The sequence below is a fragment of the Nyctibius grandis genome, chromosome 4, assembly GCF_013368605.1.
Source record: "Nyctibius grandis isolate bNycGra1 chromosome 4, bNycGra1.pri, whole genome shotgun sequence".
Taxonomy (NCBI): domain Eukaryota; kingdom Metazoa; phylum Chordata; class Aves; order Nyctibiiformes; family Nyctibiidae; genus Nyctibius; species Nyctibius grandis.
Genome location: NC_090661.1, coordinates 86447009 through 86470175, shown reverse-complemented (window position 1 = coordinate 86470175; position 23167 = coordinate 86447009).

Below are 23167 nucleotides of genomic sequence, written 5' to 3'. Positions count from 1 at the left end.
TTCATTTCTTCCATGTGAAGAACAGCATTTTCTGCTTCAGTGACAAAATTCATGCAAGCTTGATAGGATTTGTGCAGAAAATGCAGACTGACTTTTGTTTTTGCAGCGTTCGCTGCAGGTAGCCCTGTGTTGATCTCAGTAAGTGCATCTTTCAAACAGTAAGGTAGAAAATACCACAGTTAATTCTAGTGAGGCAAAGCATCAACACAGCACTGTGGGTTTGCTCAGTTGCTGATAATTTTGTAAGATGCTCTAGGCATTACGGTGCACTGAAAGTACAGCAGTCGTGTACGTGCGTTACATCCTCAGTTTCCTTTGAGCACAGGGGAAAAAAATAAGGCTGCTCAACAGCTGAAGACTGGGCTTTCTGACAGGAGTGACTGCCAGTAAGGTTATGGTTACAATAATTTAGCAACCAGAACTGATACAGGGGAAAGGAAGAAGTATCGAACAAGCAAGCAAACGTAGTATACCAGAAACTAGAATTCTGCAAGAGAAGAAATTGGTCTACAGTTTACTATACTGCAAAAGAAATAAATGGGGAAGAATAAAATAATAAAAATTATTTGCTTTGAAGATGTCATTGGGGAAACACCTCTGCTATCTCTTCATATTTCAGGACATCATAGTATTTTATATGCTTTTGGACTTGCAGCATGTTGCACTTCACTTTTAGGAACAACATGAAAGCAGCTGCTGCTACACACTTGACTAGGTGGCAGCAGGACTGATATGGTAATTCCCCTCTCTTGCAGAAATAGGAAAACAACAAAAAAAAAAGCTTCACACAGCACAACTCCTGCCCTAAATAATCCTCTCTTCACCCAATCACACACACGAGCATAGTTAACCATGAAGTCAAATCTGTGAAATTGTAACGTCAAAAGCAAATATCTGATTTTTTTTTTTTTGAAACAATGTGTCTTACTGATATTCTTTTGAGAAAATATAATTTTAACAGATGAATTCATAGTATGCAGCAAGTATCACTAACTGAAATCAGGGAAAGCTCAGGGTGAGGTGGTTTTGTGTGCATATGCTTTTGTGTTTTGTTTTGTTTTTTTTTTTTTTTTAAGGCTTTTCTTTGCAAGGCTTTGCTTTTGTCTCCTGCCTTCCCACTCACAATCTCCCTCCAGTTTCCCATGCCCAGAGCTAATTCAGCATCTAACGAGGAGACAGATTCTGAAACTATCCCACTGCCTTGCTTTAACCCAACAGTTAAAATAGAATTTACATAGATTTACAAAAAAACCCCTCAAACACAAAACCACAACACACCAAAAAAACCAAAAAGCAAACAAGCAAAAACACCAGTCCTGTTCCTCAATTTAAAGCTAATTACATACTACAGGTCCATCAGGTCAGGTTGGTCAGGTCAAGAATATTGTGGTACAGCACAGACCTCTTTGACTTGGCTCTGAGCAGCATAGCAAAGCCACTGACCCCAGGAAAACAGATCCATCCATAAACTCAAGAGTACAGCCACAGCCATTACTATTCTCCCTTCCTCTGCCCATAAAAAGCTCAGGGCACACACCGATACGGCGCAGAAACATGCAGGAGCTGCAGAGCTGCATGGGTACAGTTAAAGATGATTTTGTGTTCAGGTTACAATTGTATGTCAAATGTTGATACCCTTCAAACTCTCCATCAAGCAATGGTGAGTGATGGAAGATCTCCTAACATTTTCTGCTCCACTTTATTGTTCCCTTGGAAGAGTCCCACCTTCCCTTTTGCCTTCAAAGGTGCACAGCCAAGACCAGCACATGGTCTCTGTGCCTGTAGTTATCACCTCGGCAGCTTCCCCAGCAAAAGCATTTACCCTTTGCTCTGTACTGGGGAGTGAGGAAATGTTAACTGCCAAGGCATTCTCCCCAGCCCTAGGGCTTCTTTTTTCTATCAGGCTATAAGATCCTCCTTTTCTTACCTGGCATAATCTCCTGGAAGACTGTAGCTGTCTCGGTTGCTAGACAATATCACTTTCACAGGTCTATCATCATCTTTGTTCAGGAAGGATACCAAGGCAGTATGTAACCCCAGTACACAGGAACAGTCTGCTTGTGGAAAGGAGATCCCAGCAATTGAGAAGAGTTAGGTCCACTCATAGGTCCTCCAGACAAGAGCTAAGAACCACCCCCAGCAGCAGGAGATGGAAGGGTTGCTTTAGGGATAGGTGCTACTGCTGGAGTACATCTTCTGCAGGCCTGATGTCAGCCTGGGAGTGATGGATTAGTGCTGAGTGCTGCATTAGCAGCAGCTGAGAAAATGGGAGTAGCAGATGCTAATTGTAGGGCACACATGGAGGTGGTTTGCTAAATAATGGAATGACATTCATTCTCCTCCAATTCACACCTTTGCCATGCTGGAGAAAAACAGAAGGGGCGTTTCACAGGCTCCTATCTCTGCATCCTAGTTGTACTGGGACCAGTTGCCTAGCTTTTTACATTGGCTCATGTGAAAGCATAAGTTCAAGGCACCACTGAAGAAATACCTGGGCCTGTGCTGAATGCAGAGTGGACCTTGTTAGAGTAACAGGTGCAGGTACAAAGCGTTTTGACTCAGCTGGAAGATGGAGTGATGGGGCAATACACTCTGTGATGAGTATGAGTGAAGACTCTGCTCCTCTGTTTCAAAATCCATGAGCAGCTGAATACTGAAGAACTCAACTCTGGTATTACTTCTAGCTAGTAATTAGAGAAAACATAGTATTTTGATATTTTTACTGGACTGCAAATGTCAAATATTATCCTCTTATTCTCAAGATCAGTTACATAAATAATATTGCATTTTATTCTATCCAGTGAAAAATATGCTATTTAAGTATAAAATGTCAAACAAATGCTACAAGTGTACATGTAGTCATAGCCTCAAGCAGCTGACAGTGGAGGTTGCGCTGGATTTCTCCTCCTCGTGCTTCACTCATTATTCAGAGAGGGAAAAAACAGAGAGATGGAGTCTGTTTCTGAGATCACATCTTGCTAGCTAGTTATCTGAGTGCACATCTTACTCTTGCCAGTTCCGGGAGGTTGCCCAGGGCATACACCTGAGCTGAGTTCAGGGTCACGGTGGCTGTGAAGCCGTTTGCCCTAGCAGGTGTAGGCTTTCTTGTCACTTGGGGTAATATAGGAAAGAATTACTTTCTGTCAGCGTGGCAGTGATGGGGAAAGAGAGGCCTGTGCAGTCATTTTAAATAATCAGTCACCTTCCCTGGTCTTAAAACCCCTTAGAGAAGGCAAAATTTTACCCTTCAGGACCTACAGTGCACAAGTATGTACTAATGCCTTCCTCAGCCACTGGTGAATGTATGGCAGCAATGCCATTGCAACGGACCTTTAGGCAGAGAAGTATATTTATAGGTAATTATCACGTTAGGGCAGCAAGAGCAGAGCAGAGTGATCCCAAATGCAGAATGCTGTCCCCCCGCCCTTGCCTGTATGGATTATATTAGCCCCTCTGGTATTTGCTTATCCCTCTTGGGAGCCTTTTCAACATGTTCTCAGCTGTGGGATTTAATGCATGGCATCGCTGATGTGCAGAATTAAAAATGTAAGGCATATTTGCCACCTTCTGTTTTTAGATTAGCAACAGAGAAAATAGTCTTTGGCCTGCATGCAAAGCCAGGAGGGCCCAAGGGATGCTGCTGCAGTGCAAGCGGAGCGGGGAGAGGAGAGCCCATGGTGGGGCAGCCTGGAGGGAGGGAGGCAAAAGTCCTTCTGGAGCTACAGGAGCAACCAGATGAGAGGGAAACTGTGGATAAAAGCTCTGTCAAATGCTCATTGCTGTATGTTATCTGGCACGGAAATCTGTTGAAATGTTATTTAAGGAGATGAGAAGAGAATGGTTTTTGTCTATAGCCCTTTGGCCAGAAAAAGGACTGGGTTATAGCTTAATTGGTATCTGAGTTGTTAGTAATCAGAGGGGTTTTATGAAAGATAGTAAAAAAACCTGATTTTCACTAGATGGTCCTGATGTACAAAACTAAAAATCTTTTATTAAAAACAATACAGAGAATGGGCAGTGCATTTTCTCCACTCATAATGGAACATTATTAACAGCTCTAGCATTTGCTTTCTGAAGTGGCCTACGGATGTTTTCCAGACACCATTCTACCTGTTTTCCAATTTGTCTTGTTTACTGAGTATTTTTTAAACCCTCAAGGCATAACTATTAAAGCAATACTTATAAAAATGGTCTCTCATAACACTTTTGAAGGGTCTTCTCAGACAGCAGGTTTACCACTGCTCCGGCAAGACTAGAAACCAGAATAAATTTCTAATAATTTACCTTTATTTTTATACTGTTCCTTTGGTAAATAGAGCAGTGTAATTCATAGGCACATAACCTGTGGTTTAGGTGCCACAGGCACACTTGCCACAGGTTTAAAATAATCTTGAAAGTGTGGTGGGCTTTTTTTTCATCTATGTTTTCAATTTTTGTCAGAGCAACTTCTTGCTGTTCCTGCTCTGAGTCACAAGTCTGTGCAGAACAGCATGGGAGCCCCTGCAGTATCTTACATAGGGGTTCATTTGTGCGCCTTTATAGAGACAAGTCTGCACAGTGGTTTATAATGTGTTTTTTTCCAATGAATTTTAAATTCTGGTGTCCCACAACTAATTTTTGATGTTACTACGAGTTTGCTGGCTTTGTGACTACATGACAGACTTGGTCTGACATTACTGGTGAGGGCGAAGTATCTGTAGGGTAATTCCTCTTGAACTAGTGCCGGTCCTGCCAGAGTGACTTTGGCCCATTATATTCAAGTATCTTTTGTTCTCCAAAGGGCATTCCTTTTCAACACCATGAGCACACATGGTTTCCCAGGCAGTGTGGATTTCCCTTCATGTAATGGTGCAAATTAAGTGTCTCCATCCTTCAATAAATTTGGGATGTGTGTGATTGCCTCTCAAACTGGCAAGCAGCACAAAAGTGAAAAAGGACAGAACGTGGACTGGAGTCCCTGGCTATTTTCCACCATCCGGTCCTTAATGCTTGCTGCTAGCTCCTCGCTTCCCATGCTGGCTGCCAAGCAGAGCCCAGCCAGCTCCAGACACAGGGTTAAGGGGACGGCTGGATCAGTGAGGGCTGGGCTGCAGATCGGTGCTGCTAAAGGAAATATTCCTCTGCTCTAAGGAGACAGTGAAATAGTCATACTGCCAGCATCTACTTCCTCTTAAACATCTATTTTGTGCCTACATTTGACAGATGGACCAGTGATGGAGAGATGAGTGAGACTGATGAGAGAGTTGAGAGCCTGCGGCTAATTTCACTCATTTGGAAACATAACTGAGAAATACATATATTTGTATCCTCGCTATTTTCACAGGGGTTTTACTCCTTTCATTCAGTGAAGACCAGAGCTACAAATCAAATTTGAATTTCATTTAGCAAAAAGCGGAGTAGAAGATGGAGGTGTGAAGGTGTGGCTGATCTAAACCATTTCACCTGTTTTCATGTTTCTGCAGGCCTGCTGAACATTTCAAACACAATTAACAAATATATTCTTAGTGCAAAGACTGCTTCTGGAGTAGAAGGAGCTATTTTTGATTTCCAGCTCGATTTCCCACCCTACGCTGAACATGCTGCAAATAGTTAAGATTTCCCTCGGATAGCCCTCGATTTTGTTGGTCAAGCAGCACAGTAATTCTGCCACCGTGCTTCCCTCCCTTCTTGAGCTCCCTGCAATTTTTCTCCCCATGCATCCCTAATTCCCAAACTTGCAGCGGAGCTATTCCCACCTTGTGCCCCACCTGAGATTCACAGGCTGTGTGTGCTAGTGTGAGTCAGCAGTAATTACGCATCGTCTTTAGGAAAGGCAGTGTTGAAAGGGGTTGAAGATGATTCAGCAGAACACTTTATTAGCAATATCACACTGGAAGTCATCACACTTGAGTCATCAGGTCTGAGCTTCACAGTCACAGGCGATCGTGTAATAGATAGTTATTCTGAAGGCTCTCTGTAGCAGCCTGAAATATGCTATCCCGTTATACTTACAGACTGCAAATTTAAGCACTGTGGAAGGACAGGGATGGCACCTAAACACTATGAGCAATTTCACATTTGTCTACCCTGTCAAATGTTCTTCTCTTGATTCTCACAAAACACAGCACTGCAGTTAGAAATCAGTTTATTCTGATGAGTCAGTGCCCATAGTATTATCCTGGCACAATTGAGGCACTAGCAATTAAACTTTATTCTCCAGTTGTTCTGTCTTTTTAATCACTGCCAGTTCTCATGTGTTTCTGGCTTATTACTTGCTCTGAAGGAGCTGGAGGCAGATGGCTGATCAGGTATTGCAGAGACATGCCATACTGATGTCAGTCTAACTGTAGAGTTAAAATCTACTGTCTGAACAAAAAAGATTGGATTTATATAATGGATCCACCATGTGGTTACGTTGCAGCATCCATTAAAACAAGAGCAAAACAGCACTGGATACCAATATCATAAAAGGAACCAGCAGTTAATGTGTGATTGGCTTGGTTAATGTCTGTTATAAATTACAGTAATTAGCAATGTAAACTAAAGTCAAAGGCATTTCTACGAAAATTTAACTCTTTCTAATTTCTTTTTAAAACTGTACAGCTGGGGGTAGCTATTTATGAGGCTGAGGGTGAACCGTCACTGGACTGAGCTGCACAGAGTACACTGTTCTGCAGGACGTGCAAGTCTGCAGACTTCCTCTACAGCCCTGCCAGCACACTGACCCTCTCTGTCAATGTCTTCCCCTTCTGGTTTACCTTTCCAAACAAAGCCTACTAATTACGTGATATTTTGTATGAGACTAATCAGTAAAAGGTCAGCATGAGACCACGAAACTCCTAGTTTGTGGCTTAAGGAATGCAATGCTTAACATATCTTGCCTGTAAGTATATTACAGCAATGGCACGCTATCCTCTCAGTGCTTTATAAGGCCAAGTGGATAATCTTTCCTTATCTCCTAAATATGTTTTGTGTAATACCCTGAACAGTATTTGCAGCCACTAATACAGTATTTTTTATGTCTGTTCTAATTTTACAAAATCCCATTTCATTATTTGTTTACTTAGAATAAAGATGTTACATTCTGCAAATATTTTCTTAAGGCTGACAATATTTTGAAGGCATGTCAGAATGAAAGTGCTGGATTTTTAATGTAAGCAGGAGAGACCATCTGAATGCCAAGTAGGGAAAGCTGCGAGTGGAATGAGAGTGCTGTGGCCACGCAGGGGAAGTCACATCCGACAGCAGACATGAAGGCTCCTAAGCTGGATCTTGATCATGCAACAACTTTTCCCTAAGTTCAGAACTGAGGCTGCTTGTGCTCTTCCTAAGGGGAAACAAGGCGTTTAAAAAATGTCTCTGTAAAAGCTACATGGTTATGGAAACCATTCAAGTTAGCCAATATGAAAGTGTGTGTCAAGCCTTGCTCCTCTCAGTAACTTATTTTGCGTTTTACTTAATTGTACTTTTAAAATTTCCTAAATTCAGCACTGCCAAATGCTGTGATGCTTTTGGTTTTTCCCCTTTTGATTCCTTTCTTAAAAGTCTGAATTAAAACCTACCTATCTCCTTTCAAGATTCCCATTTCTGTTAAATAAAATAATCAGAAAGACAGATGTAAAGACAGCAGAGAGAGACTAAGATTAAATGGAAATGGGATTTTGGTAGCCTGGTTGTGGTAACTCCACCATTTCCTTCCTCCTTCCCTCTCAAGGGCTGAACTGCAAACGGTGAAGACATCAAGGTGCCCTTCTCCAAGCACGCAGAGTTACTGAGTTTTCTGCTTGGTACATTTCCTTCCTCCGAGAGTCTGACAAAACTGCAGGCATCACGTACTGTAAGAAGCATCCATGGTGCACAAACCTAATCAATGCCCTCATCACCGGTTTGTTGTAGCCCTTCACTGAGGCTGCATAGAACGGTGAATAATTCAGATGACAAATTTCCCAGGTGGAGCTATGGTAGCTCTTGCGGCCACTGGTGTCTTAGACCGTTGTTTCTATGCTAGATTGTCACTAGCTACCTCAACTCCAATGGAGGATATACAGTTTTATTCCCTTTCACATCTGATAAAATTAAAAATGGCATCTTCTAGGAGAGTGTCCTGCCCATGAGCTAATGGTCCTTCCAGATCTGAGAGGAAATGCTTGGAAACACCTTCTTCAAGGTATTCTTCTGTGCACCATAGATGTAAAGGTTCCTTGTATATAATAAAAAAAAGATGTATCTTAACAGCCTACTGTTTAAGGTATTCACCTGGCTGAAAGGTACATACCTAATCTGAAGGAAACATACACTTACCCAAGCTGTGGATTAATAAGGCCCTGCCTTCACCTGATGCCTCTATTATGGAGCTCACAACAGAAAATGTTTTATGCTCACCTCAGACACAGCTTCGCCTACTTTTACTTAAAGCTTTTCTTCTTCTCTTGAGAGAGCTGAGGGCAAAGGTGAACATGCTCAGTATGTTCTTATAGCCTCATTTACATATGTTTTATATCATGAGTCTTTTGCTTTATCTAGGTTATCCCATCTCATCCTTATCCTGGATAATTGAGCAGTGAGCATACAGCAGAATCAGGTAATGAAGAAGAAATATCTTGTGTAAAGACTGTACCCTGGGTAGCTTCCCAGGATCTTTCAGGGAGGCTGAAGGGAGCTAGAAGTGCACTAAGTCAGGTTTGCACCTTCTGTCTCTGGCCCCAGTGTAAGAGCTCCTCAGTGAGGCGAGGAGCTGCTCTCGTTAATTGTGGCTGAGAGCAGGAGAGTGAGCTGCTCTGAAGTTACAGGGAGTTGGTCCACAGAGCACTTTGGCCACATTTCTGACTATCCAGCTTGTCCTTCAGACCTTTCCTGAGGTCAGCCTGAGTCACAGCCTTACACGTGGGACTACAGGGGCAAGGCAGATGGGCAGACTCTTGGGCACCATGGCTATATAAGGCTTCACAAACAGAAGAGGGAAGGGGGGTATGGATCTTCTGCCAGGCCCCTTTATAGCACAAAGACTACCGAGTCCCCAAAATATGCAAGGTCAGGTTGTGGGTTTAAAAGCACAGATATGAAGAGCATGAGAAGGAACCACAATTTTAACTTCTTGCAGGCTCAGAAGACAGATGGGTTTCTAGCCTTAAATCTGTGGAAAATGAAGGGTACGAGGCCTTGCAGTCTGCCCTTTATACTCTGAGTGCTTCTGGGATCTAATGGTCACATCGTATCTCTCAGAACTGCTAAATGAGCCTTTACCAAAAAAAAAAGCAATTTAAGAGCTGAGGAGAAGTGTCAAAAGTGTCAGTGGTGGGCATCCTTCCCTACCCCAGCCCAACAGCCGTGCTCAGTGGGAGGTTTTACGTGCCGGAGCTGCATTAAGAACACTCTATCCTGGGCTTGATTTCCACAAGGAGAAGGATTCCACATGCCCATGTCAGAGCGTGACCTCAAGCTCACATTCCTACTGCCAGAAGGTACTCTCTTATGCTCAACAGAACAACTTGATTTCAACCTGCAAACCACAGACAGGCTGAGACCCTCTTAAAAAAAAATCCAAGCCTCATTTCTACACACGGAGTCCCAAGTTCTCTGTGTTTCTTGGAACCACGCTGCTTAGAGGACCTCAAATAGAGGACAGCTGGCACTAATGCTCTAGGCTGCAACCTTTCTTTGCAGCAGTGAGCAGTTACATCTAATCCATCCATCCTATGTACTCATCTCACCAATGGGACTTAGGGTTGCATAGCTGACGTGCAAGGACTGTCAGTTAAGAGGACTTGATGTGGGGATGCATGGCCACAAAAATGATCAGAGGGATGGAACACCTGTCCTGTAAGGAGAGGCTGAGAGAGTTGAGGTTGTTCAGCCTGGAGAAGAGAAGGCTCTGGGGAGACCTTATTGTGGCCTTTCAATACTTAAAGAGGGCTTATAAGAAAGATAGCGACAAACTTTTTAATAGGGCCTGTTGCAATAGAACAAGGGGTAATGGTTTTAAAGTAAGAGGGTAGATTTAGACTAGATATAAGGAAGAAATCTTTTACAATGAGGGTGGTGAAACACTGGAACAGGTTGCCCAGAGAGGTGGTAGATGCCCCATCCCTGGAAACATTAAAGGTCAGGCTGGATGGGGCTCTGAGCAACCTGATCTAGTTGAAGATGTCCCTGCTCATTGCAGGGGGGTTGGACTAGATGATCTTTGGAGATCCCTTCCAACCCAAACTATTCTATGATTCTATGAATAAGTCACCAGTAGAGGTCACAGCCCAAGAGCTTGCCAGAGCTCTGTTGCAAGACATGGCAACACGTAAAAGGGGTTAGCAAGCTTCCTTGAACAGCAGGCCTGAAGTTGCGCCAGGGGAGGTTTAGATTGGATATTAGGAAAAATTTCTTCACTGAAAGGGTTATCAAGCATTGAAACAGGCTGTCCAGGGAAGTGGTTGAGTCACCATCCCTGGAGGTATTTAAAAGATGGGTAGATGTGGTACTTAGGGACATAGTTTAGTGGTGGACTTGGCAGTGCTAGGTTAATGGTTGGACCTGATGATCTTAAAGGTCTTTTCCAACCAAAACGATTCTATGATTAATTTTTAAATCCATTGTAGACAGTGAATGAGCCCTGGTTCTCCCTTATGCTCCCCTCCCCTTCTGAAAAATTCCCTTATATATCCCTAAGCTCAGTGCACATAAGTCCAACCCCTGCCCCCCGCCCCCCCCCCATCCTTTGAACCCCAGATGCACTTTTTTGGAGTTCTGGGGATTTTCTTGCTTTTAATAAGGGAGTGAATTCATGTGAAGGCCAAGTGTTATGCTATAAGAAACATTCCTTCTCTCTAGAGAAAATCAAGAAAGGGCCACTGAGACAGAAGCAGGGAAGTACTTTTGTAGGACCCTGTGCTAGCCTCGTTGCTTCTTGAGAAACATCCTTCTGGGTAGTTCTCTGAAGAATTAATTATTCCACCCAGTGACTTGGATTTATCCCATACAAACCAGATAGATATAATTAGAAAAAGTTGCAGTCAAAATCATATGATGCCATCATTGATTTATGCACAGAGCAGCAACAAATGAGCAATAAAAGTTAAAAAGTAATGAGAGGTCTAGCAGATAGGCAAAGCACCAAAATAAACGTTCTGATAAAAACACAGATTCAGCAAACCACCAAACCCAACATGTTCTTGGGAGTTTGGCTTTATTTGGGTTAACTAAGTAAATTTGCTAAGAATGTTGTTATATAATACTAAGGCACAGAACACAACCAAGGGCAGTTCAACATAATCTGGATATCAGAATAGCAGGATATCAGAGAGAAAACGTGGATCTTATTGTAGCTCAGGTACACTCTGCCCCCATCATGCAAGCTTAAAAATCCTTCTAGAAGAGCTGCCCTTTCCCACAATCTGTGTCACTAAAACTAGATGCAGCAATGGTATTTGTACGCCCAGAGCCCTCAGCTGCGGTTCCTCACATTGTGCCTTCATATTTTGTATGAAATTGCTTTCATTTCAGGAAATGGCTCAAACCTAGGAAAAAAGCACAGTAATGCAAGTGTATAAAATACTGTGCCATCTTAATGGGACATGGCAACTTGGCAAATAACTTCTCATTAGCAAGGTTTTTGGTCAACTTGGTTCCCGTTTTCTGCTGCAAGATAGGAAATGTTAGATAAATAATACTTTTGTTTTGGGGAATGTGGCCTCATTATAACTGGGGAATCCAGTGCCGTTACTGCTGGTGGCTTGGGTGCAGATTCTGAAACTTGGCTGCTCCTTTATTTCCCATAGCCCAGCTTTGAACCTGCTCACAGATGAGGGAAGTGGGCAACCCCTCCTTTTGATCAGAAAAGGACAGTCAAAAGCTCTACTCTGTGATAACAAAAAATGATTTTAAGTGGACCACACTGCTGCACAATCCATTGCAATCTGCAAATGAAATAGAAGGATTTTCAATGGCATAGTTTTCTTGTCTATAGAGCCTGTGTACAGAAATAACATTTAATTATATCTTTTTGGGTTAAGAACTTCGGAAAATAGCCTCTGACTGCAATTATAACCCTTGGATGGCAGATGTATTTCCGGAGATAATCATCTGTTCTGGGCAGAAAATGAGACTTACGTGGCCCAAGACCAAGATCAAATTTTAAAAACACTTAGAGAAATAATTTCTAGGACGATGGGTTCTCAACAGCTCTTAAGTCAATCCAAATGCAAGGTGCCACCAAAAAAATTCACCCTGCCCTCCTCCTTCACCTGTGTGTTTTCTCCCTTCGCTTGGGCCTATGTGACCAGGCAGTGACCAGAGCAGGACACTTATCCAGCTGCAAAACAGACTTGTTCTTTGCTGGGTTCATTTTCAGCAGTCCAGGTTGGGATAATCCCAGACTGACAGTCTCAGTTACAAAAGTTCTTTTGAACCATGTACAATTCAAATACTTTTCTACTGCTGTAAATAAATAATTTGATTTATGCTGCAGCAGCAGTTCCGGAGGATGGGAGCCCAGTGTGCTAACCACACAACCCTGCATGGTCCCTGTTGCCTGCAGCTTGCAGCCTGAAGCCCTGCGCCCGCTGATGGACTCTTGCTCTTGTGCAGAAACCCTTTGCAGGGGTGGGAGCAGGGCTGAAAGACCTGTCTATATGCTTCCAGCTATAACGCCTGGGCTTGAGCAAACTTTCCAGCATTAGAACTCAGGATGAATAGACATTTGTAAAAAAACATATGGCAGGGAACTCTTATAAGTAGCTTTATTGATTCTATGATTTAATTAGAAACAAAAGCTGAATACTGTACAAATGGGGAAACTGGTCACAGAAGATTGTATAGCAATTTTCTCAAATATATGTTTGTTGGATATGGCTGTCATTCTATCAAATCAATATTTTCTAAATTAAGAGGGATTTATATAAACAGAGCATAGTCTCTAAGGTGCAGTTTGTGGTCTGTCTGGTATAAATATTTATGATCATTCTAAAACTAGTGATTTTTTCTGAAATGTGCTTTTGTTTAATATAGTTCATGACAGTTTCTATGGTAAATATGAAGTTTTGTTTTTTAAGGGAGAAACAGAGGCTGCATAGAAACCCACTGTAAACAGTGCTACAATGGTGGCTAATCAACAGAGGGTTGTTCCTGTTTAATACTAAGCCTGCTTCTTCAGTGCAGTCTATTTGCATTCAACCATAACTGGAAAAAATTAATCTTGGATATGGTAAGTGGTCCAAAATCCTTGGAGAAAAAATAAACTTCCATGTAGCATATTCTAGTTAAAGACCTGCTGTTATGGCATAACTGTGTATGAGGATACAGATAAATAAACTAAATAATACACTTACGTGGAAACAGTTTTCCTGCATGGAACCCTCTTTAGGCTGAGTGATCAGCTCCATAACTGTCTGTTTAAAAAAATAAATAATAAAAAAATATTCATCATTCTGTGATATGATGGTTAGAACTGAGCTGTCCTGAGACAGCTCTTAACATTAAACCCAGTCCTAAACGACATTAAGGAGTGCTGGCAGGGTTGGTGCTTCTGCAGCTGCAATTGTTGGGATTTCCCCTGGGTGTTCTCAGTTCTGACAGTCCAGGGTCCTGGCATCAGCACTGGGGATAAAACAAAGCAAACAGATGATACTCCATTTCCCTCGGAATTAAAAAGTTTCCAATGTAATATGTCCACAGAATATACTCCAGAAACACCACCTTGACACAGGCACTTTCCTTCCAGCTCTAGATACTATACTTTGCTTCTCAGGTCTTTTTCATGACCATGTAATGCATAAGGAACAGTAGCAGCTCTCTTAACAGGGACAAGAGGGACACAGGTTTTCCCTGAAGGATTTTTGAAATATGGAGTTCATTTTGTATCTCCCTCTGCTTTAACACATTACTGCTTTGTACAGTTCTGGATCCTTCTGAATTTTCTTTTTGGATAGCAGCCTGCACTGTTTAGTGAGCTGTAGGCTGGCTGAAATGATTGTCTGTCCTTAACTGCTCAGGTCAGAACATTTAAAAGCACTGTAGTTTGGTTTTCTTTCTAGTCTGTTTTTAAATGCCTTGGTAAAAAACACACTCCAAATACTCTGACAGCAATAGCTGTACAAATCTAAAGGTACTCCTAAATACCTGTCAAAACCCAGAAATATGGAATTTGCTGCTGTATGTACATGGCACTTGCAGACTGTACAATTCAGCACTTGTGTGGTAAAATTATGTTGAAATTTCACCTGTTCCTTCTGTTCAGTAGTGTCACCTATGTGTAAATACACCATTTGCAGGTTCATAAGTTTCACTATTTGAAAAACAGGCCCTTCTTTATTCTCTGTTTGTTAACTATACATTCATAAAGCACTCTATAATTATTTGAAAGTATATATAACTCATGTCAAGCTGTGGTGGGTAGATGCTTCCAGGTGACATAAGCATCATAGTTTCTACTGCCAAAGTTGGCAGCCGTGTCTCAAATATGCTGAGAAGCAGCTGTTACCATTGACAGTACAGTACCGGGTTAGGGTTCCTGTTCCCTGCAATAGAGAACACACCTTGCTCTCATGTTCAGCCATGCCCAAAGTGACTGGTTCTTAAAAAGTAATGCAGGATTGCTAAAATTAGTCATGCAAATTTGGTTTTTGTCTTTCAGCCTGGTGGATATTTTTTTTCCCCAAATAAATTACTGTTGGCATTTTCATTTTTACCTTCATCACATTAGCAATGGAGAAGTAGCTATAGATCGTAACTTTGCGTGAAATTTTACTGGTGTCATGCGACTGGTTTTCACAGTCCATTTCTTAGTACTTTTCTCATTATTACTGAATAAATTTTGTTCCAGGATGTTTGGAAAAACTGACAAATGTTTACCATACTGTCTGTAACAAAAAGACTATGAAATTAGTTGTGAGCTTTGCTGGAGTCATAAGAAAAGTTTATCTTTGATTACAATTCAAACATTATAAATTGAATTATTTGTCTATAAATAAAGCACCTCACAGCTTCCCAGTCCGATCTCAGCAACTGACCGTCTCTCCCAAAGCCAAATGACTCGCTTATGCTTCAGATTATTGAGATTGATCTTGGGCCATTTTCTGCAGATAGTAGTTACTAGATGATACAGAGAAAGCTGCTGAGCTTATGGAAGCTCAGCTGTAAAATGAGTTCCTGCTCACATCACCTTGTATTTGCTTTGCAGCTACTGGATCTAGTCCAGACTTTTTTATCTATGTGTGCTGCTGCAATACCACGCTGGACTGACTCTAACCAGAAAGAACATTGCATTCTGCTTCTTTCCTCCTCTGGCAGACACTGTGTGTACACAGCTAATTCAGTCCACCTTTTGCTAACCTGCTGGTTTTTTCATGCTGCCTTTTCCCTTCCTTGTCTTCCTTTTTAAAGCTTTTTAATAACATCTGTACAATTCAACAGTGTCTGATTATTCTCATCTTCTCTTTTCCCTCTGATCTCTTGCAGCTTTTCTTTTGCCACGAGTTGGATTTCCAATGTTTCTCTCTCTTTGCTTGTGAGTAAGCCCTGCCAAGACTTGCTGTTGCCACTGTGCTGCTGCACAGCTCACTCTGCAAAGGCTACTTGTTATTATGTGGATATTAGTCAGCCCTGGAGAGAAGGACTGCATTGTTCTACGAGTAAGGTTGAACCCTGACCAAGTAAATAAAGCTCCATTTTGCTTCCTTTCAGAGATCAGTTTATTTTTGCTGCAGCCTGCAGCAGAACTAGAGGAATCAAGTCTTAAGCCATCAACAGACAGAGATTTCTGGAGTTTGTATACATAAAATGGCTCAGATTATTTTCTTAAAATGGAACAAACATCAGGAAACCTCTTATGAACAGCAGCAAAAAAATTATGCAAGTGCGGAGAAAGCCCAGTTGAGAATTAGCTTTTAGTGATTTGAGTAGATGAGGATTGACTGTTGCTCAGCATCTTGAGAAATAGCTGGAACTGACAGCAGAATTGAAATCTCCCTTCTGGGACATCACAAAAGATGGAAAGAAAAAGCTAGCAGCTACTCAGAGAGGTGGTAAGACAGACACAGAAGTGATTCAGGCTTGAACAATAGACTTCTGTTCTTTGGAGATCAGCTCTTGTTTTTTAGAAGTGGCTCTCACACCTGGTCGTGTTCAGTTACTGCCTTTCGATGATCCCCGATGCTGCGCGCTTCTCCTTTGCCCTTCTTTCATTTTTATCCCCGTTACTGAATGTCATCAGAGAGGTTACCTAGGGAAATTATATATCAGTGGTTCTGCAAGCTTTGCAGAAAGAAATCGGGGAGGTAAGATGAAGAATACTGAGCACCTCCTAAGTGCACCTAGGCCTTCTGCCCCTGTTCAGGCCTGAACCATAAGAGCTGAAACATCCTTCCCTGTTACCACACTACTTTTCTTACCTTGAGTTGCCATTCTTACAACATTAGTATGTAAAGCAACAATTTCTGTTATTTCTTGCTTGCCTGGGTAAAACCAGAGAGCAAGAGCTGCCCCAATAAGTCATGGAAACCAGCCTTGCACTCTAAAGAGCACTCTTCTTGCTAAGCTCAGTTTCTAATTGAAGTACATCACATCTGACAGTAAGGGCTTTCCTGACAGCTGGCTAAATGAGCAGCATTGCAGCACTTTCTATTGGGCTTTATAATGACTTCCAAGAAGGTTTCAGTTCCTTTATCTGCTCAAGATGTAGTGTCTGCTGCAGAAACAAGTCTCACACTGCTGCTTTCAGGAGGGCAGAAAGAATTGCCCCTTTCCTTCCCTTCAGATTCTGCTGTGAAATGAAAACCAAGGCACTAGCTACACAACACCAGCCCAAATCCCAGTGAACAGGCTTCCCAGCTGCCAGTGAATCCTCCTTGGCATGAAGGAAACATGGGGAGAGCAAAACCCCTGCACTTGGGGAACCGAGATCAGAGTCTCACTCAAGTTTGAAGAGGGGCTGGAAACAATATCAGTCCACTATTTATGTGTGACAGTGGGACTCCTGTCTTTAATCTGCCTTTCATTTATGTCTCAATCAAAATATTGGGCATTTTTGGGACCCAATAGCCTTTCTGTTGTTACTGCAGGTAGCATAAGAGACCATATGCAACTCATGCATTTTCAGCTAAGACCCGCAAGCTTTGCTCAACTGTGAATGCCTGTGGACTCTCTTCTGAGAATAGTTCATTCCTACACACTTTTTCTCAAGCTACACGATCCTTTTCCCACATGACCATGTAAGCATATCCATGCCACACAGCAATATATATAGGAACAGAGTACTGAGAGGAAGCACTGGCATCTGCTGCTGCCTCCTGGATAGAAAGAATGTGATCACATGCAGTGCATCTGCTTACTCAGATCTGGTGTCAGAAGGATAATTCGTGTCCTCTCTACAGAAGTAAAAATAAATAGGGTTCAGGCTGAGTTCAACAACCTAAAGCTGCATATTCAGCTCACGGTTTTCCTGGGAGATGTGGCCCTTTTCAAGTTCAGGAAAGCAGTCAGATAAAAGCCCAGTGCATGGGTGAAGGGCACACTGCTCACACAGAAGTGACTGACACTTTTTGGTCGTGACTTCAGTGGGCTACTGTGAGCCATGACTACAGCATCTTTTAGCAGGATTGCCTTGAGTCACTGGCCTGTCTATTCAAGATCTATAGATCTGTGGAACCTGAGCAAGTTTAGAGAATAGGCTGTTCCTGTTCATGCACTGCATTATGAATCGTAAAGTGCAACTGTGCGTAGACTGTCAATTAATTTCTATTTTAATCTCTCTTTTGAATAACAGATTTGTATTAATAAGTAGTAACCATCCCTTTGCTGGATCTTGCAAGTAATATCTACTCTTAGTGCAGAAATACCAAATGAGAGTAGTAAACAACTGCAGATTATTATGAACTTCCAAATCCCTGATCACATTAGGTCATCCAAACAGCATTCCTTCTTCCTCTGCCTCTTTTCCATTCCCACTCTTCTCCCTTGTTACGCTGTGTAGGAACACAGACTTCAGAGCAGGAGCAAGCAAGTTTGCTATGGTCCTCCACTCAAACCACTTTGGCAATTCTCAAACACAGAAACAATTAAAATTCATCTATGACAATTTACCATGAAGACAAAGAGCTAGCAAACTGTAAAGTGGCCAGCCCACTGCTACAATTCAATCTGCATGAGCTGACAAGCTGAATGATTAATGTATGCCTGCAAACTGGAATGAATTTGTCCAAAATGGAAGAAGCCAGGCAGTAGTCACTGGAGGGGGGAGAAAAACAGATTCTAAAAAAAATTTGAGATCACAGGTAGTAATTAATTGAACATTGTATCGTTGTTTATAAATACCTGATGGTCGTGGTGAGGAGTAAAGAAGAATGAGACAGATTCTTCTCTGTGGTGACAGGACTGTGACAGGACAAGAAGCAATGGGCAAAACCTGAAACACAGGAAATTCCCCTTAAACATAAGAAATAAACCTTTTCACTGTGCAGCAACTGAACACTGGAACAGGTCGCCCAGAGAAGTTTTGAAGTTTCCATCCTTAGAGATACTCAAAGCCTGACAGGACAGAGCCCTGGGTAACTGGCTTTAGGTGGCCCTGCTTTGAGCAGGGGGCTTGGACAAGATCACCTCTAGAGGTGCCTGCCAACATCCACCTCTCTGTGATTCTGTGAGAAGCTGAATGTGACTTTTCAGTACCTACATGGAGATTGCAAATATGAGAATAGAAGGACCAGAAACTTACCCGTGTGACAAGATTCAAGAACTAGGCGCTGATACTAAATGATTTAAGTAAACTGCGAAGTTTTGACCATCTGGCTTGCTGAGCAATTTGCTAAGGAATATGGTGGATACTCCATCAATGCCAATTTTGAAATCAAATTAGACATTATTCTAAACACCACCATTTTATTCAACTAGCAACTAATTCAGTAAAATCTTTGGTCTAATCTGTAATGTGTTTATGTTAGATTCTCTTTCATAATGATCTTTTTATTAATGGTCTCTTCTGTATAAATTCTATTAGACTTTATAAAAGCCCATTGCTGAATGGGGCCTATGTTTCAGTGAACTTAAGTATCTTGGTGCTTCTTTTAGCTCATGATTTTAATTACATTATTTTGGCCTCAGAAAATTGAAAAAAGACAAAATATATTTTTTTGTGTAGCATTGTCACCATGTAGGAAAATCCTACAGTGAGAAGACCAGCTGAGGTATTTTTTTTAACTTCATGTGTCTTTGAAGTAATAAAGATAACTTTGAAAAAGAAAATATAGCACAGGAGAGCCCTGTACAACCCATATTTCTCCCTGGGGTGCCCTGCATTATTGGTCTTCACAAGAAAAAAAAGTAAGTATTGGTGCATTTTTTACGCTGTGGTATTAAAAAGTTAAGAATGAAGAAATCTAAAGTACAACTGTAACTGTGATGCAAAACTTTAGTAATACTTGTACATTTATGGTAAACGTGCCCACCTCCTTTCGACTACAGAGGATGATCCGGCAGCATGGGCCCAGAACTGAAGCTTACAAAGATCTTTTTAATTTTAATCTAGCTTGAAACGCGAGAGCATGTGCATTTGAGCAGTACATTTTCTAGTTCACTGTGTCACTGGGACAGCAGTCAGTGTATGTAGCATGTTGCAGATGAAAAGAGTGCCTTAAGAGGCCTGCTTCAGTTCAAATATTTATTTGGTAGATTGTACATTGATAAGGTCTATGCAGCCTCTTTGTCGATCTATAGCGTGAGGCAGCCATTCAAGTTACAGTGCCCAGTTTGCTGTGCGTCCTGCTTCTATGAAAAGCAGGATATCCTTCCCAGTCCTCCTTTTGACTCTGGCAATTTTCAGAAATGAAGGTGCTGTATCTTGTCAGCGTCTTCTGTGGGATACCTGGGCAGTGACAGCTTGGGCTCTGCAGTGGCGTGCAGCAGACCGAGAGAGTGCTGGGGGCTGTTTTTCGCAGCCTTCTTTCAGGCAGCCAGACCAAATCCCTTTAGACACAAAGAGGACATTTTTAGAATAACTAATGTTCAATCAGTGACAGGCCAGATAAAGTGATGTGTTTCAGAAAATCGCTGCTCAGGAAGGAAGACTGGAGATATCAGGGAAAGAGGATTCTCAGCTTTACAGAGCCATGTTAAATATGTGCTAAATCTTTCCAAAAAGAAAAGAGGTAAAACCAAGTTGACTAAAACCATCAAGTATGTTTGACCTTTTTTCCCCTATAAGCAAAATTTAGACTTGAGTTGAGGTCTCCCTCATGTGAAAAGAACATAAAAGAACTTGTTCCCTCTGGTACATTATTCCTTTCTAGAGATGGGGAAAGATGATATATGTAACGCACTTGATTCCAGCCTTCCACCCTAATCGACATGGCCAGAGACCTGCCCCTGGATAGGACTGCAGGGCAGATCCATCTTCCCACATCAGCAAAGCTCTGTATTGCTAATGCTTTGGAGCATCCTGCAATAGACCTCTGAATCTGCAAGAATCAGGGCCCAGAAACGACCAATGCATCTTACCAGCATCCCCCTCAACCTTTCACTCAACTTTCATTAACAGAAAACCAAATAAAAATATCACCAAAAAAGAGAAAAGAAATATAAAGAACATTTCTCACTATTACAGTTGCAACAAAAGTCTCAGATCTCCTCTCCCCCACCCCCAGACTCCCCAGCCCCCAGGCAGAAGTAACTGGGGAGGCTGCAGAAAACCTGGCGTGAGAGTGCAGAAAAGGTACAACTCTCTCACATAATCAAATTTCTAAATACCCAGTGAGGGTAAATTAAATGCCAACGTTATTTGCTGGGACTGGTGGTTTGTTTACGTGATTCACCCGCAAAGTTTATTCTGTAAAAGAAGTGCAAACAAGCACCGCCATTTCTTTTTTTAAATCTGAGTCTGATGACTGGTAGAGGTCTGTACCAGCTGCACAGGCTGCTGAATGGTGGGTCACCTGCCCAACCCAGAGTTAAAAGAGTAGTTAACAACTTGTGAAAAAAAACCCCATTTTTTTTTCATTTTTCATTCCTCCCACTTATGGGCAAATAGAAGAAAAGAAAGTAAAAAACCATTGCTAACTTTACAAGTTTGCTGGTTTTCTAAAATGCAGCAGCTTAATGCCTAACTAGCAATGGAGACAAAAAAACCCTTACAATCCATCAAAGATGAAACCATTTCAATTTTTTTACTAAAAAATCTGCATTCAAAACCCAGAGAAGTGGAACTTTCTTGATTAGCCTCCATGTGTTTACTAACATGCAGATGTCTAAAAATATGTATTTACCAATCACAGGTTAATTGAGTTTAGTAGATCAGAAACTTTAATGTCAGTTAAAATTTAACAGTCATCTTCTAACTTGTGTGGCTGCAGACTTTGAAGCCATGCCCAGAACAAAGTAGGAGTTCTCCGTGGGACTAACCTGATTTGAGCATGGTTAGAGGGTACCCTTTGAAGGACTGCCAACACAAATGATCCTTTTTGATAGCGTCTGCCTTGAGTGTGGTGAAATGTCTCTTGGATCGGATTCACTAAGCGTTTCTGTCCTCTTTGAGCACCTTTCAAGTTAAAAAAAAAAAAAAATCACAGAATTTTAGTGAAAAGTTTACCCTAGTGATAAGTCTAGATTGTTGGCTTAAAAGGGGGATTGCCCAAGCCCTTTTTATATTTTACTAAGTAAAGGTATTTACTCTAGCATGATGTTAATTAATAACGGTATGATGGGCTAAGTTGGAGAACTCAGGATGGACTGAACAATCAAAAGCAAAATCTTTCCTCATTTAATCTGCATTTGCTGCTGAAATCAGTCTTCCAGACCTCTACTTCAGCTCTCTTGTGATGAATTTAGAGCGATGAAGGTTGTTTGCAAAAATTGTTAGTTTTGCTGGCTGGAGCTGGGATGTAAAGGCACTGGTATTCTCATTCCTCCTTTTTCTCCTTCCTTCCCCAATACAATAGTATCATTTTTTAGGTATGTAGCTTATGCTGAAAGTACCACAGAGCCCAGATGTAGACAGCTACAACGATGCAACAGAGAATTTTAGTGAACTGAGCTTTAAATGTCTGATTTAGATAGTACTTTGTCAAATGTGAGTCTGACTGTACACTGTATGTACCTTTCTTTGCAGCTGGAAAAGTGAAGGGAAACACTACGTTCATCTTTTTGGGCCATTTTTCTCAGTTTAGTTCGTGCCAGTGCATAGATTTGAGGTTTCATCTGGAAGCCCAAGGACAGCCATTTCCCTTCATTTGTAGCAGGATTTCCTAAACTTCTGAAGGCTGCTCCTCCTTCTTCAGGGAAAGGAACAGGGTCCTGGCACTTGGCAGTTTTGCTGTGTGCTGCTGAAGCCCTGTGTGTTTCCCCCCCATCCCTGGCCCGCCTTGGATGACCCCGAGGCATGTCACCATAGGGTTGTGGTGTTCAAAAACACCACCTCAGATATTGTCCTTTCAAAAAAAATGGAAGTCCCTGACAGTTTCTCTTCAATGCCAATATTTTAAGAGGTTACTTGTTGCCAGTGTTAATATCAGTATTTACCCCATATATAAACCTTGTGTATGACACAGATTTCTCCTGCTATTCTGTTAGTGAAGTCTTACCGCATTTAAATAAATTATCATTAATCAAAAGACAGCCAGCAGCGGAGAGCTTTTCTATGTTTTTAGAGGCTGGAGTATAAGCATTGCAGGTTCAACTCTATGTTTCTTTTTATGATAATGAAGTACTGACTTCATTCCCATGATTGAAAGGATGAACCCTCCCCTTTAGCTCAGGCACAGGGGCCCCAGGCATCACCAAAATGTTACTGGGATCTCGGAAGCCCTGTGGTGAATTGCAGCCTCTGCCCTGTGTTTGGAGATGCCGCAAAGCAAACTTGCAGCAGCCTGAAGAACCTCTGCTTTTGGTAAAATGGTCCCTAACCGCCCGAGCACGTCAGCACATACACAGGGCTTCAGTTCCATCCACCCTGTTCAGTAGCACGTGTACACTTGGATTTTGTGATATGACACTTAAACAACTAATATAAGTATGTGAGGAAACAGTAATAAAGCCATAAGCCTTTGTCATGGCCTGTGCAGCATTAACATTACTGCAGCAGAAAGTAGAGATCGCTTTTCTGGTTATGGAAGAAATACAGCTCTTGCCAAAATCGCATGCCAAACATGAACAACACGAAACACTTAAGAAATGTGAGATTCTTCTTTTTCTCTATATATTTTAGAACACATTCTCC